This window comes from Papio anubis, chromosome 1 (assembly GCF_008728515.1).
Source record: "Papio anubis isolate 15944 chromosome 1, Panubis1.0, whole genome shotgun sequence".
Classification (NCBI taxonomy): Eukaryota; Metazoa; Chordata; class Mammalia; order Primates; family Cercopithecidae; genus Papio; species Papio anubis.
In genome coordinates, this window is record NC_044976.1 from 39791939 (window position 1) to 39807992 (window position 16054).

General features: G+C 51.3%; 1 protein-coding gene across 11 annotated transcripts in view; it reads right to left on the reverse strand.

The window, feature by feature from the left end:
- HIVEP3 (HIVEP zinc finger 3) overlaps window positions 1–16054 on the reverse strand; it is a 523736-nt gene that overhangs the window by 18787 nt on the left and 488895 nt on the right. The window lies entirely within an intron of this gene.

Genomic DNA, 16054 nt, shown 5'->3' on the forward strand with positions numbered 1-16054 from the left:
CAGGCCACCTGAGTCTTAGAGAGGGAATGATGATAATAAAACAACAGCAGCAGCTCGGGCAGCCGCCATTCACCAAATGCTCACTCTGCCAGGCACTTTACCCAAATCAAAGCACAACCACCTCACCATGGAGAGCCCGTGAGACCCCGAGGCTTAGAGACAGTGAGAGACTTGTCCAAGATCCCATAGCCAGAAGGGGCCAGAACCAGGCTCTGAAAGTGCCTTCCCCAAAGCCTGTCCAGTCTGCCAGGAAGCCGCCCTGACATTCATGGGAGGAGAAGGAACAGGGACCACCATTGCTTCCCTGGTTTCAGAGTTTGGAATGAGGAGTCCTGAGCTCTCTCCCTCACCTGAACCTCAGTCTGCAAGCTCTGCAGGCTGCAGGGTCCCAGCCACCTGCCACATCGCTTGGGGTTCTATCTGGAAGTGCCACCAGCTTTCAGGAGCTGCCCCCGAAGCATGAATCAGAATGCTCTTATTTCCACTTAGAAGGAAACCCACGAGTCCCACATGCACAACAGGATCACGATGAAGCCGTCTTGTTGTTCTAATGCTATACATGTGCAAGTCACAGATGCGGTGGGGAGGGTGGCAGGGGGTGCGCCAGGAGAGGGGACCCTGGCATACTTCCAGGAGGAGCCTTCTGACTCGTGAAGCCTGAGAGGCCACTGGCAAGGCACGTGGAGGAGGCGTGGTCTCTCAGCCTGTGGAGCGCACCTTCCAATGCCAGCCAGAGCTACCCGTGCCCTACTCACTCCGCACCACCTGCCCCAACCAGGTCCAGCACAGAGGGGCAGGAGGTGGCTAGGAGGAGGTGAGCCAGGGACAGCGGTGGAGGCTCCACCCTGCTCCAATGGGGCCATCAGCTTACAGCTGAAAGGACGTCGGAAGGAAGGGCTTGGAAGACGGGACTTAAGGGAGAGAGCCTGCTAGCAGCAACGGAACAACCACCGCCACACCCCTGACCTCACACTCGCCCTCACACATGCTCACACCCCACACTCACCCTCACATTCACCCTCACATTCACACATGCTGACACCCCCACACTCACACGCTCACCCCCCACACACATGCTCACACCCCACAACCCCTCACAACCCCCACACTCACACCCCACACTCATACTCCACACCCCATCGTCACACTTACACTGACACCCCTACCCTCACACACCCCACTCTCCTCTCCACACCCCTACCCCCCACACACCACACCCTCACACATGCTCACGTCCCCACTTTCATACACATACATACACTCACTTCACTCACCCCACAACCCCCACACCCTCACACTCACACCCCTACACACTCCCACAACCAGACACTTGCGCCTCTGCTTGAATACTCATATACCCCATATTCACACATACACACACCACCACCCTCACCCATCCACACATTCACAACCCCAGACTCACTTCCACATCCCCACACACTCACACACCCACACAAATAACCCCACAATCACACCCCCCACATTCACAGTCACCCCCACAGTCACACATCCTCACACTCCCACTCACACCCATGCATACTCCCACAATCACACCCGCACACCCACATCCCCACACTCCCACACACACACGGACATGCACCAGACCCCTCCACCCTCACACAGTCACACACGCTCGCACCCATGAACGCACACCACACACTTACTCACTTGCACACTCAGACCTCCATGCTCATGCTCACACACTCTCCTGGCACACTCACCCTCACCTCACACATGGACTGCTGTTCACTAGTACAGGTGGGCTCTGTTTTTTGTTTTTTTTATCACCTCAGATTTGGCCAACTGATGCCGTCAAGGAGTCTAAAACTGCCCCTTCTCCACCGTGGCTGCCCTGACCAGCCAGTTTTTGCCGCGTCCCCAGTGGGGGCCACCTTTCTGCGGGATCCAGGACACGCGCCACCTTGCGTTCGAGAGGAGGAACTGAAGGCCGTGGCGGCGGTGCGCAGAAACGACTCGTTTCTCTTAGGAAGGGCACTCTGTGGCCAAGCACGAGGCACCTGCCTCCAAGTGACAGCGGCTCATCCTCACGTGGCAGATCTCCAGGACCAAAACAAGTTGCTCACACCTGGTTCTTAATTCCCATGTCCCTCCATGCCCCTGGGATCTGGTGGCTGGGGAAGACGGCTGAGATAGAGGCCCCTTTCCCAGCTAGGAGAAGACAGAGTGAGGGCGGCTTGGTCTCCCCTTTGCACTGGAGGCCCGGCCACCTCCTGGACACTAGCCTCCACCTGGCCCTGCTCGTCGGGTCCATGGCACTTGCTCCCCTCCTGCCAACACCCACAATGGTGTCCTTCAGCCTAGCCTTCACCCTGCTGATCCCCACACAGCACAGCCACTCTGTGTCTACCGTGCCTGTGTCCAGCCAACCTAGAAGCAGGTGCCAGGGTCCGTCTGCCCCAGCTGCTCTCAGACCCCTTCATTTCCTCCTCCACATCAAGCTTAAATGGTACATGGTCTTTCCAAATGGAGAGAGAGAGAGAGAGTGATAGGAAGGGAAGGAGGGAGAGAGAGGACTCTGAGCCTTCAAGGGTGGTGCCTTGACTTGGGGTGGGGTATACACAACCACGTGCAGCACCTTGTCACATCAGGGAGGAAGTGCAGCCTGCTGCGGAGCACGAGGGAGGAGCCTGGGTTGGGTGAGGCCAGGGATGACAGGAGAGATGGAGGACAGGAGAGATGAAGGACGGGAGAAAAGGGAGGACAGGAGAGAAGGGAGGTCAGGAGAGATGGAGGACAGGAGAAATGGAGGACAGGGGAGATGGAGGACAGGAGAGATGGAGGACAGGGGAGATGGAGGATAGCAGAGATGGAGGACAGGAGAGAAGGGAGGACAGGAGAGATGGAGGACAGGAGAGAAGGGAGGACTTCGGTAGGCACCCCTGGAGCAATGTCAGAGTGTTGACAGCCTGCAGTATTTGGTTGCGGAGAGGAGATGAGCCTGGAGGAAAGGCAGGCTGGATCACCATTGGCCTTGAACACCACGCTAAGTTTGCACTTGATAAAAGCCTTAAAGAGAAATATAAAGTCTCCAAGAGAGGATATTCCCTGGCCATGGGAATGACCTGGAGTAGGAGAGAATGAATCCAGGCCTAGGCTCGTGTTCTAGAACAGGGATTTGAGATGCCTTCCGGGCATAGGCTCCACAGGCCTTGGTGGCCATTTCGATGGGGCAGGGGTCAGAATGAAGGAGAAACCAAAATCCAGAAGTTTCAACTTGGCTCTAGTGGCACCACCCCCAAGCTTGGGGGGAAGTGATGAAGGATCCTAGTCCTTAAGCATTGAGTATGAGATGCCCATGAGGAAGACATGAAGAAACATCCTTGTGTCACAGTTAGAAATCAGTGGGACTCAGAAGGGATGTGTAGGTTTGTGAGGAGGATGACCCCACAAGACAGAAGGGGGTGGTGCCGAGGGCAGAGGCCTGGGTGGCACCCAAATGCAAGGGTGGGCAGAACAAATGGCACCCCAAACCCTGCCCTCAAAAAGAGAAAGGTCAGAGATGCAGGAAACTGGGAGAGAACTGTGGCTTAGCCAAGAGGAGAGGGTTCAGAGGAGGAGGGGCCTGTAGCTGGACATCCCAGAGAGCTTGAGGAGGACGGCTGCTGAAGACCCAAGACTTGAACGAGGGCAGTCCTGGTTCAACGACCTGGAACCTGTGGCTCCTCTGCTCCTTGAAGGCCAGGACCGAGGTTTGCCCAGCTTTGAGGTTCCCAAAGGGTTCAGCCCAGGGACAGGCCTATGGCAGCTGTCCATCAGTGTGGACCTCCCCAAGCCTGAGGCGGACCTGCCGGGCTTCAAGTCCAGCTCCTCCTGCGGTGCCAGGGCCCACCCCATCCACCGTCCTCTCCCATAGCTTCCCAGCAATGTCACCGCCTCCCTCTCCTAGCCCCTTCCACCACCACAGACACAAGCCCAGCTCTCTTCCCATCACAAATCTACCAGCCCCAAACCTCCGTGGGCCCAAACTGGGCCAGCTCTGCTGCCCCTCTTTCCTGCACAGCCCGGATCTGGAGAGGACTGTCCACACCTCCTCCCCACTCTATGCTTTTGAGCCACTGCGGCCGAGCTCTGATGACCCACTGTTTTTGCCGAGGTCACAGCTTGTTCCATTGAAAGTTTGATTGCCTTATCCTGTCTGCCCTCTCGCCGACCTTCCGGAGGCACCTGCTTGGCTCCAGTGACCCCATTCCCTACTGCTTGTATCTCCTTTGCAAGCTCCTTTTTTGCCCACCCTTTCCCAAGCCAACATGGCCCTCACCAGCCTCTGACCTGGTCCCTTCTCACCACATACCTTCCCCAGGTGACCCTCCACCTGGGTGCTGATGGCCCCCAGCCACTTCTCTCTCGAGTTCTGATGCCTTTGCTGTACATCTAACTGCCCCTTAGTATCACCTCTGGTGGTTTTCAGGCACCTCATACCTTGTATGCCCAGAACCAGCCTTCCAAGTCCCTCCACCTGTAGTGTCTGCTCCTGGATTCCCGTCTCTCTCAGTAAGCGGCACCTGCACCCATGTGGCTGGCCAGGCCCACAGCTGGGCTTCATCCTTGATGGCTCCATTTCCTTCATGCTCCATAATCAACCCACCACCACCATCAGTGCTACATGCAATGCATGCTCCAAGGGTGCCACCTCTCTGTCCCCACCAGCCCTGGCCACCACCCTCTCTCCTATACCACTGCCTCCTTTCTTCACAAAACAGCCAGTAGGAGCTGTCCCCAAATCTGTCCAGGCTTGCCACTCCTCCCAGCCTAGAGGTCCCACTTCATGCTTCTCCCACTACCATCAGAGCAAAGCCCCGCTCCTTTCCTTGGCAGGGAAGGCCCAGGGCACCATCTGCCCTTGCCACCTCCCCAGCTCATCTCCCACCAGTTCCCACTCATCCCCCCATTTCCTGCTGCACTCCTCCTCCAGCCATGCCAAAGGTCACCTGGGGCCTCGTGTCCCTGCCCCAGCACCATCCCCTCTCCTGTATGACCAGCTCCTCCACTCTACCAGAACTTTGCACCAAGGTCCTGTCCTTTGGAGGCCTGTCCCACACCCCTTCTCTGGGCCTGGGGATCTCACCCGCTCCTGCTTCAGGGCAATTGTCAGGCTGTGTGTACTGCAATGGCCTTTTCACAAGCATAGCCCCCATCATCCCTGCATGGGTGAGGACCACATCTACCTCATTTGTCAGGGCATCCCCAGCAGGTGCCCAATAAATATTCATTAGCTGCACATCAGAGAGACCAGCAAGGCCTTCTTTCCTGAGGCCTGCAATCCTCAGATTCTAGCCTTGACTTTCCCACTCCAGGAGCTCCTGAGCACAAGTTTAATTCAATTCTGGGCTCCCGAAGGAGGCGGGACACAGGCAGTGCCTCAGAACCTTGATGGGCAGATAATGCTGCCCACTTTCTGAGAGGAGTGACTCTGCTCAGAGGGGGAGAGGTGGGCAGGACGCTTGGGTCTCGGTTCTGCTCTTGTTGGAACTCGCCGGGTGACCTTGGGCAAGTCACTTTCTTTCCCTTGGAAATAGTCCTCATACCTGAGACACGGCAGAGTACTGTCACATGCCTGGCGTCGCTCGATCCTCCCATCAACCCTTTTACCATTGTCTCCATTGTATAGAAAAGGGAACCAAGGCCCAGTGGGTTCATTGACATGGCCAAGACCACCCAGCCAGCAATTTTACCATGCAGCACCCTGTTCCCGCACACCAACACTTTCAGATGATGCTGACCAAGGTTTTGTTAGCATCTTCCCTCTCCCAGGGACCTGTTACACTGCAGACAAATAAGAACGGCATCACTCCCTGCCCAGCCCTTCCAGCCAGCGCTGGGGTTGAGCCCCTGGGTGTTGACAGCTGTAGAGAAATGCTGGGGAACAGCCAGGGGGGGACCCGGAACACCATGATGGGGGTCCCTGGGGGTAAAGTCCTGCTTCCCCAGTCTGCTGTCCTCTTCCCTCCTCCACCCAAGGCAGCTCCTTGGAGGCCTGTGCCACAGGCTGCCCCGGGGAGAAAGTGACCGACTTCCCTGCCTGTTCTGAGGCTGAAAGACGGTCCACTGCTGATGGGCCCGGCAGGGCTGACTCATGGAGTAATTTCTCACAGTCCCCCTGCCCACCTGGTTTCTGTTGCCCTCACAAGCTGGGGGTGTCAGTCAGTGTGAAAAACAATGTTTAGGTTTGTTCTTAAAGAAAAAGAGCTGTTTCTGTGGATTTTGAATAGCTGCCTCCAGGGACCTTGAAATCGAACAGCCTGACTGCCTGGGGCTCAGGGCTGTGACTTCCAGGCCACGCAACAAAGTGGGGCTGGAGATCCTGACCCATCATTGTGTCACCAGGGGTTCCAGACCCCTGTCTGGAAGCAGCTTTCTGCCCCATGCCTGGGGTCAGGTCAGGACAGAGGCTATGGGGAGGGGTATGGTGAGACCAGGGTCTTCATGGATGGATCTTTTCATTCTTATGCGGTGGCTCTAAGCCTCATGGACTCAAAAGAAAAGAAAAAGATCCTTAAACAACCCCTTGATCAGGAGGGTCTTATAATCTTCACTGAATAGAGAAGGAAATGGAAACAGAGAGGTTGAGTGTCTTGCCCAAAGTCACAAGGCAGCTCAAAAGTGGTGAAGCAAGGACTGGACCCCAGATCTGATTTGTGGGCCCTGAAGTGCAGCACAGTATGATCTGGTGCGATGTCCTCTCCTGCCCTCGGCAGCTTCTCCTGCAATCCCTGCGGCTGGTGCTACTGAGCTGCCTGACTATGAACCATCAGCACGTGGTATCTTGGGTTGTAGCAGACCCACAGCTTCTGCTAAGCACGCAGCAACTCGGCACAGAGCCCGCAAAGGATGTGACACGTTCCTCTGCTCAAGGTGCCAAAGAGGGGCTGTGGTGGAAATTGCATGGCATTTCAGGCAAGGCGATGGAGGAGGTTGTTGTTCCTGGACTCTGAATATAGCAAAGATGGAAAGAAGCTGCTCTGCCATGCAGTGGGCTCCCTGTCACTAGCACTGTTCATGCAGAGGCCAGATGAACAGGCTATGAGGTCTTCTAGTAGGAGGTAGTAGGTAGAATAGCATTATTTTACTACTCCTAGCTAGTAGGAAGGAATTCATGATGTCTACGTGCTCAGGACATGTCCAGCACACAGACAGAGGGGCTTTGGATGGATTAGCTTGTGTATGAGTGTCATAACATTGTAAAGTGGATATACTTAGTTCACTTGGATATATTTAGTTTAGCATATTTGTTCCAGTAAATATAAATGAATATATTTACTCCTAAGACCAAGTGGAGGCTCAGGGCACTAGAGGGGGATGGGCTGGCAACATGATCAAGCGAAGCAGAGGAGGCGTAGGAGGGGGAGCGGTGGGGACTGCGGTGACCTGGGAGGCAGGGCACATCCCTCTCTGAAGGGGCAGTGGCTACTCCCGTCCCGCCAAATGCCACATGAAATTGTTACATCTTCCAGTGTTTTCAAGGAAACCACAAATCCAGATTTTTTTTAAAAAATGAAAAATATTAGCAAACTCTTACACTGGGCGCCAAGCACGATTTTAAATGCTTTACATGCGTTACCTCATTAAATCACATGACAGCCCTATGTGATGGGGCTGTCATGATTCCCATTTATACATGAGAAAACAGTCACAGAGAGGTTAAGTAACCTGCCCAAGGTCACACAGCCAGTTAGTTAATGGAGTCAGAATTTGAACTCAGGTCACCTGGCTACAAAGTTCATGTGCTTAACTGCTGTGCAATTCTGTTTTTTAAAAAACATTGTGTAAGTCAAATAAAATACAAGAGGCAGATCTAGCCTGGAGCTAAACTTCTGGCTCAAAGTAATTTCCCCAAGGTCACATAGCTAGTAAATAGGGGCATGTCTGACCTTCAAGCCCGTGACTTTTCTCTCCACCAAGCTGCATTATTTTCTGAAATGAAGGGATGAACTCAATGGCCTCCAAGTTACCTTCTTAATCTGAGATTCTATGTATTAAGCTATTCTGCATTTATATTATGACTTTTCCACCTATTATTCATATTTAATTAGAGAACTCTTGCATCTCTTCCAAGTCTGGATATTTTAAAGGTTTGCTGAATTTCTGATTTTATAATGATCTTGTTGCCAAATATGCTTTCCTCCCAGGAGGCACACTTCTTGGGTGTACTCAGTCATGCAAAGCAAGAGGAAGATGTGACGAGCAATGCACACACTGTCGCTCTGAGACCTACTTTGGCGGGCAACCTGTGTCTGTGAAGCGAGGCTAGGGGCCAGTTCCCGGAGGCCCGGTGCCCTGGGAGGTCCAGCCATGGTGAGCTGGCTGGCTTGTCCACAGTGACACGCTGCTTTTTGAGTGAAACTCACAGAGGAATGGATGTCTGTGGGAAGAAGGGCAAGTGCCAGGTGGTACAGCCTGCTGAGTTGTGTCTCTCTTAAAAATATTCGGTTGCCAAGAGGTAGCAGACACATCCCCTGGTGGAAAGTGAACTGGAGAGGCCATGTGGGTCATGGGGGAATTTCACACTGGGCTCTGGGTATACCCCAGATTCTTCTGTTGTCGCGGTTCTGCAGAAACATCACGTCATAACGCTCAGGCTGGGGGCCATTAGGTGCACCCTCCAGGGACATGCCGCTGTGCCAGGAATTCCATGGCACGCAGGCACAGAGCCCACCAGCACAGTCTCTGTTCTAAACAGCGACGTGAGCTGCAAGCATGTGAATTTACTCAACAGTACTTCCTAAGGCCTGGTCTGAGCCTGGCGCTGGGCCAGAGCCAGAAATATAAAGCTAAATAAAACCCTGACCTTGGTCTCAAGTGTGACTAACAGGCACTTAAAAGATCGTAAAGCAAAGAGATGGAAACAGCAATACAGACCATGAGCAAAGTGCTACAGATGATGAGAGGAGGAACCAGCGGGGGTGGGTGTCAGGTGGCTTCTGCAGAAGAAATGCCTTTGTCTGGGACTTTTTGGGTGCACAGGGTCAGACCTGAGACTCCTGTTTTATGAGTCTCCGCCTGGGTGCAGTGTAGAGGATGGTGTGGGTGGGGAGGTCTGGAGGCCAGGAGAGGCTATTGTGACTGTAGAGAGCCCAGCTGGGCAGAGGCAAGGGCAAGAGGAAAGTGGACCTAGATTCGAGAGAGTTCAGCAGTGGCCTGACAGAAATAAGAGGGGAGAGTGGGTCAAGGATGCCTTCTTCTACACCTTCCAGAAGGACTCTCGCTGATGAGGCAAGCTCTTGTCATTTTGCAGGCTTGCTACCTACAGTGGCATTTTCACCATTTCCTTGGTTTTACTATTGTGATTTTTTTAATACTAGGAAAACATCAGCTCCCAGTGGCAGCAGCTGGGAAGATGGCAGCAGCTCAGGGATCTAATGCCCAGCACAGCTCTAAGAATAGGAAACGCTTTTATTCTACAGAATTGGATACGATAGGTGGAGATCCTGTGGAGTGACTTCTGGGTGACCAAGAGCAGAGGCCTAAGAGCCAGCAAGCAGTCACCAAGCCTGGGCTGAAGCCAGCTTGGGTCCGTCAAACGCAGCCGATACCCCATTTCCGACCAGACAGTGGGGTTAGGGAGGCAGGCAGGAACCCAGAAGCTGGGTTGAAATGAAATGAAACTCAGAGGAGTGGGTGCCTTCACTGGGAACGTTAGGTGGAGTTGCTCCAGCCATGAGCAGCCCTGGCCTGCAGGGTTCTAGAACAGTGACTTTCAATCTGTGCTCCGGATTCATGGAGCATGGGGGTGGGGAGGCCGAGCAGTGGGGCCTTGGGTCCTCCTTCCCCACCCACAGCAGCTCTGGATCACATTGTTTTTCAGAAGGAGTGTATTTGTAAACTGAACTTTGTAAAAAGGAGTTCTGTGAATTTAAAAACAATTTGAAAATTACTGTTACAGAACATTCATGCTTGGAAGGTCCTTAAAACCTCTGATGCAGAGAAGGCTGCTGCATCCTCAGATTTGGCCATTTTCAGGTAGATCCTGTCCGCACCCTCCCACAAGTGCATATTCCTCCGGCACCAGGGGACTCACAGTTTCCCAGGCAGCTCCTGCGACTCCTGGGCAGCTCTCTCACTATCAAGCTGAAGTTGTCACCCTGTGCTCTCACCCATGCTCTGAGCTGTAGGCAGTCCAGCTCCCCCTTCATACAAGTCTCCAAAAGCTATGATGCTGCCCGAGACTTCTCTCCTCCAGTCTCAGCATTTCCATGTCCTCAAACAATTCCACATGTGAGAAATTCTCCCCAGACTGTCCATCTTCTCCCAGAATGGCCCAGAGCACAGAAGCCCTCAGGTGGGACTGGACCTAGCCCAGGCTGATGCAGGACCACGGTCTCCTCTTTCCACTATTCCAGCCTCACTCCCTATGTCTCAGACCCAGAATGGGGAAGTGACCAGACCCTGAAGAGGCGGGAGCCTGTCTGGTGCTCCACACCACACAAATGGCCAGAGCTGGGAGGGCCGAGGTCTCCCCAAACCACCTGACCTCACAGTTGACCAGGCCCTCACTATGTGCCACACACTTTTCATAGGATATCTCCTTTCTTCTTGGTTAACATTTATGAATACTTCTTTTTCTTCTTCTTATTATTTTTGCTAAGAAGCACTACAAAAAGTCAACCAGGGTCATAGGTGAAATCTTTTATCACAGAAAAATAAACAGCTTTAGTAAGAAAAAGCTGTGAACAGTTTTAAATCCTGCAATGAGCTCAAGGTATCAGTACCATGAAGGCTGTGAAACAGCTTTTAATCTATCTGAATGGGGCAAGGTAGCCAGAGCTCATGAAGGCAGCTGGTTGGCATCTCTTGCAGCTGTCCTTACAGATTAAACCTGAATAACACGGGGTTGGGGTTGGGGTTAGGGGAGGATACGTGCTCAGGTCCCAGAGTTACTCCAATCTGGAAGGGAGAAGGATAGAGAGGGCATTCTAATTGCCCCATGACAACAGCCACCTTCTTACCCCATACCCTGAGCAGATCTGTTCCCCACCAGTTAGGATTAGAGGAGAAACAGGGACCAAGGAAAACCTGTCTTTGGACACTTCAGGTCACATCTGTGACCACTGTCTCAGCCTCCTGGGAGGTTGCTCAGCCAACAGGCAGAACCAGGCACGGAGGAAGATCTGGGCTCCCTTTAAGAAAGAATTTTCTGACCCCAGGGCTACAGATTTGGAACAAAGCAAGCCTGAATGGTAGTGAGCTCCCCAACAGGTCTAGTATTCAAGCCCAGATTAAATGACAATGTAAGTCTGGGGCAAAATAGTTTCTAATGGTAGGAGCTAGGCTGGACTCCAGGTCCAGTGGGTTTAGCTGGAATCTAAATGGACATTGCAACCACACTGGTGCTCCAGACATAAACAGCCAGTAGGTGAGTGGGTGGGAAAACAGGAAGGAAGGGAGGGTGTGGTCACCGCTCAGAGGACTGAGGTGGCCTGTCTGATTAGGACGCTGCGGAGTGCAGTGGTTAGGCATGGGGGTGTTGATGCATCAGACTGCAGAGTTCAAATCCCGCCGCCTCCGACCAGCTGTGTGACCCTGAGCAAGCACCTGCCCATGGAGCGTGTGCTGATGCTGCTCAGAGGAGCCCAGCTGTGGCTGTGGCTGTGGCTGTGGGATGATTTTACTACTACACCTCCCAGCTGTTATTCTCAGACTAAGCCACCTCTTCCAATGAAAGCCCTATTTCTCTAACCCACTCTATGGAAATGTGACGTTCCCAACTCAAAGTGGGTTTTCCTTGCAGCAAGCTATTTAGGGATTCCTGTTGTGAGTCCTTTTGTGGAAGGAAGAATCCCTTTGTGAGTCCCACAGCTGCCTTCTAGTGACTGGTGAGTCTGTGTGATGTGGCCGTGACAGGCCGTCCACATCGCCTCCCTCCTGCATCCCCACAGCAGATCTGCAGGCCTCTCAGCAGATCACCCTGCCTGGAATGCCCTCCTTCCCTCTCTCTGATGAAGTTCCAGTTCTCCCCTGAGCTCAGATCCAACCCCAGCTTCTCAGAGGCTTCCCCTGACCCTGAGATGGGTCATGCTCTCCCAGGTCCACCTTTTCTATGGGCAGTAGAAAACAGAGCTGGGCTTACCAGATAGAGCTCCTGAGGTGGAAACCAGGCTCTGTCCCTTATTAGCTGTGTGACCTTGGGCAGGTTACTTAACCTCTCTGTGTCTCAGTTTCTTCACCTGTAAAATGGGGATAATGTCCTATTTCTTGACCTGTGGGTAACTGGGCACAATTCCATAGGTATGTTCACTCTGTAATAACTCATGGTTCTATACTTACGACTTGGATTATTTTTTGTATGTATGATCTGTTTCAATTAAAATATTACTACAAAATAATAGCATATGCTCCAAGAGGTGCTGCACATTTTACCTAGTTAATATAGGTTATGTGCTTGGAAGAGTGCCTAGCACCGAGTGGGGCTCAATCAGTATTTGCTGTATCTGGCACTTCGCCTTGATAGCACTCATCACAGTCAGAGTCATTCTTCAACAGTGGAAGGAAAACCAAGTGCCCCAGATTTCAATAGGTTCAGAAGCCTAGAGATGTCTTCCTCACTCACCTCAAAAGTGAAGCCAATGGTTTCGTACTAGGAGGCTGGCTCAACTCTCTAGCCCTGGCAATATTGGGACCAGCTGATGGAGTAAGAAGCCACGATGGAGTCTCTATCATCTCCTCCTTCTCTCCAGCCGTGGCCAGGTTTGCGGAGGAATCCATAACATGCTGATGGGGATACCGAAGCCCTTGGAAGCTCTCCAAGATCACAGCCAAGGACCCCCCTGCTGGAGGACAATGGAGATGACCATGCTCATGCCAGGATGGGGTCCCAGGCGGAAGAAGCTCCTCACAGAGAAGATTCCTTTGTGCCCATCTCTCCTGATGAGAGTCTTGTCCCCAGGAAGGCCAATATTCCGATGAAGTAGAAGAGGAGCAGCATGAGGAAGAGGAAGATGATGAAGGTGACGTGGATGTAGAGGCAAGAGAGGATGCAGACAGAAAGATTGTCACAGAGCCACAGTATCCTGCAGACGCAGAGGCAGTGGAAGGGGATGATGGCAGGGAACAAATTACAGGGATGAAGACAGAGCCGCCAACATGGAATGTGAAGCATTTCAGCTTCCAAACTTTGACACTGAATACAGTGCTGAAGAGCAGGCTTCAGTTCCTCCTATGACACATGATCTGTATGACACGGAGCTTGAACCACTCTTCCACTTTTAAAATGGCCATCAGTGGGATGCAGGATCATGGTCCAGATTAACAATATGCAGGGGCAATAAAAGCTTCAGGAAAGTTAACCTAACTGTTAGGTTTCTATCGGAATAACGGAGGTGCAAAATGGGTGACCCGTTTAGAAGAAATTCCAAGATGAAGAATAAAGAGGTTTGCTTATCTGCACTTGACAAACATGAAGCAGGACTCCCCTGGTGAGACGGCAGGCTGCACCATGCACACTCTAGATCTGTAAGTAGCCCCTCACCTACCCGCTGCCTTAAATGTCTGACCGCTCAAAGTGGGGGCCAAATTAGTGTCCTCACCAGCAGAAAGTGGGGTCGAGGAGTCAAGGCACAGCCACAAGCTGGCGTGATTCAGCTCCTGCTCCTGCCTGCTGATCCCGTCTCATCTTCCCTTCAGTTCAAAGTGCTTAATGCTTTGGGCAGTTCTTAGCACGACAGATGGATAGATGGTTTTCATGGAGGTAGGCAGGGTGAAAAATGTGGCTCTGAAAAGCTTCCAGAGCTTGTATGTAAAGATCAGACTGTGAGAGTTGTCACTGCTGACTGGGCTATCCCTCAGAAAAGCCATTTCTATGAAAACTTCTCAGAGATTAAAGGAGGTGGTAACCAGTTAGCAGAGAACACGTCGTCTCTTCCCAGTCACATGTGGGTAACTGGCTATGTGACCTAGGCCCAGGCCCTTGCCCTCTCTGGTCTCTAGCCAACTCATTGACTCGACAAGGCCTCCTCCAGGGGGTGAGCATAGACCCCTCAACACCCAGGGGCTCCTTATTTAGGTCCTTCCTGGCATCTCCATTCTGGGACTGGGGCTAGACCCTCTTGAGAGCTGCACAGTGAACCTGACCATGACCCAGACGCTGGAAACAAGCAAGCAAGGTCAGAAGAGGGCAATGAGGTGGAGGCTGCTATAGGCATGGCTCTTTTGGTCTCCTCCAGTGTAAGCGCAGGGGAAGTGGAGACGCTTCTTCGCCGTGTTGAAAGTTTTTTGTTGACTGGGATCAGCACCTCCTATGACGGTCCAATCTCCTGCCCAGTCTTTGTCATGCTCTGTTCTCCTCAGGCCTTCATCTCTTGGAGCTGGTGGCCTTGCTGCTGTTCACTCCAGTCACAAGGGCTCCTCCTAGTGCTGCAAGTCACAAAGGATTTTACAGGTCCTGACACAGCCACCAAAGGATCATCTTCATGCAACACCTTTATTGATCAGAGCGCCACGTCACCTTTATGATCGAGATGTAGAGCAACGTCTTTCCAGCCCCATGGTATGCCTGTACCTGGTGGCTAACTGGACCCTACACACTGCTCAGCCATTTTCTGCATGGGCTAGATAGCAGCAACCGCAGGAACACAGATGAACATCTGTGATCCTTTAGCACTACAATGCCTTCTCCTCACTCCAGGACCTCCTCATCCTTACTAGAAACCAGTGAAGGGGGTTATGTCAGTTCTCTTTTTCAAGTGATGAAATGGAGGTTCAGAGAGGTAAAGTCACTTGCCAGAGGTCACACAGCCAGTGGGCATGAAAAGAAGGGCACCAATCCCCCCTCTTTGAATGTATTAAACACCCTCTGGCTCTCATGGTTGAAGAAGATGTTGCTAGTGGGAGAACTGTTTTCTAGAGCATGGAATAACTGGACAGGGAAGGGGATGTCTCTCCACTGCAAATCCCATCCCTCACTATAGGCCCCGTGGAAGCACCACCACTACCACCTCTACCACCATCACTACCATCACTGTCACCATCACCACCACCACCCCCATCGCTACAACCATCACCATCACCACCACCACCACCACCACCACACCACCACCACCACCACCACCACCACCACCACCACCACCACCACCTCTATCACCACTGCTACCATAACCACCACCACCACTACCACCAACATCACTACCATCACCACCACTACCACCACTACCAACACCATACTACCACCACCACCACCTCTACCACCATGGCTACCATCACCACCACCAGCACCACCACCATCACCACCACCACCACCACCACTCTACCACCATTTTCAGGAGACATTTATGACATTTATTTCATTTTACTTCATTTATTGTGAAGCATTTATTTTATTTATTTATTTTATTTATTACTTTTATTTTATTTTCATTTATTTACATTTTTCTATTTATTTATTTATTTATTTATTTTATTATTTATTTTTTATTTATTTTTATTTATTTATTATGAGATGACATGACAGATGATATTTATTTTATTTATTTATATTTAGACATTTTTGATGATGCATTTATATTATGATGATGATGCATATTTATTTACGATGATGATGTGATGACAGGGATGAGATATGGATTTATGATGATGATGACATTTACGACAGATGATGATGCATGATGATGACGATGATATATGATGATGATGATTATTGTTTTATTTACAGGCTATTACATTTACGATGACATTATTTATTTACGACATTTACGACGAGCATTTTATTTACGATATTTACGATATTTTATTTATTTACGACGATATTTACGAGACATTTTACATGATACGACATTTACGATTGGTGATGATTTACGACGACGACGATGATGACGATTGTGATGACATTGACGACGACGATGACGATTATTTACTTTACGATTATTTATTTATTTATTTACGCATTTTATTTACGACATTTTACGACGAGGATTTTATTTACTATTTACCATTTACTTTTACTTTACCTTTTATTTTATTTATTTTATTTCATGACGACTAATTTCACCACTATCACCACCACCATCACCACTATCACCACTATCACCACCTCTACCACCACCAC